An 879-nucleotide genomic window follows, 5' to 3' on the forward strand; every position below is an offset into this window, starting at 1 on the left:
CCACGCGGCCCGGCGAGGAGGCGGCCCCGCGGAGAGGAGGGGAAGGGGTCCCGCTCGAGGACGGGGGGTGGGGACAGTGCAGGGAGCCTCGTGTGGCCGGTGGAGGGGTCTCAGAGTGGGCGGTTCCGCCGTGGTGACACCTTAGAGGGGATGGTGACACCTTAGAGGGGATGGTGACACCTCAGAGGGGATGACCTTAGAGGGGATGGTGACCTGGCAGTGATGGCTCAGAGGGTGACGCTCCATGGTGACACCTGGGAGAGGTCGATGCCTTCATGGTGACACATGGAAGGGGACAATGCCTCCATGGCGATGGCCTGGAGGGGACGGTGACCTCGTGGTGGTATCTTGGAGGGGACGGTGATCTCGTGGTGATGACCTCGAGGAGGTGACAGTGCCCTCGTGGCAATGCTGTGTAGGGGACAGTGACCTCATGGTGATGGCCTGGAGGGGACGGTGACCTCGTGGTGGTATCTTGGAGGGGATGGTGATCTCGTGGTGATGACCTCGAGGAGGTGACAGTGACCTCGTGGTGATGCTGTGTAGGGGACAGTGACCTTGCAGTGATGCCTCGGACGGGGACGGTGCCCCCGTGGTGACACCTCGGAGGGGACCGTGCCACACCTGAGGACACACAGCCCGCACAGCAGCTCTGTCCCCACCTCAGCGCTGTTCCCCTGCCCCAACCCCAACCTCATCCGCGGGGTTTGAGGTGACGGGGTGGAAATTCCCAAACCGTAACCAGGGACCGGGCGGGACAAAGTGGCGTTTGTGCCAGGGAATGAGGAAGCGGGGCCAGCCCCACGCCCGGTGCCACGTATCCCGACAGCCGCCGCCGTCCCGCCCCGCCACCGCCCCGCTCCCGCAGCCAGGGGGCCC

Source organism: Corvus brachyrhynchos, unplaced genomic scaffold, assembly GCF_000691975.1.
Source record: "Corvus brachyrhynchos isolate BGI_N302 unplaced genomic scaffold, ASM69197v1 scaffold219, whole genome shotgun sequence".
In the NCBI taxonomy this organism is placed as follows: domain Eukaryota; kingdom Metazoa; phylum Chordata; class Aves; order Passeriformes; family Corvidae; genus Corvus; species Corvus brachyrhynchos.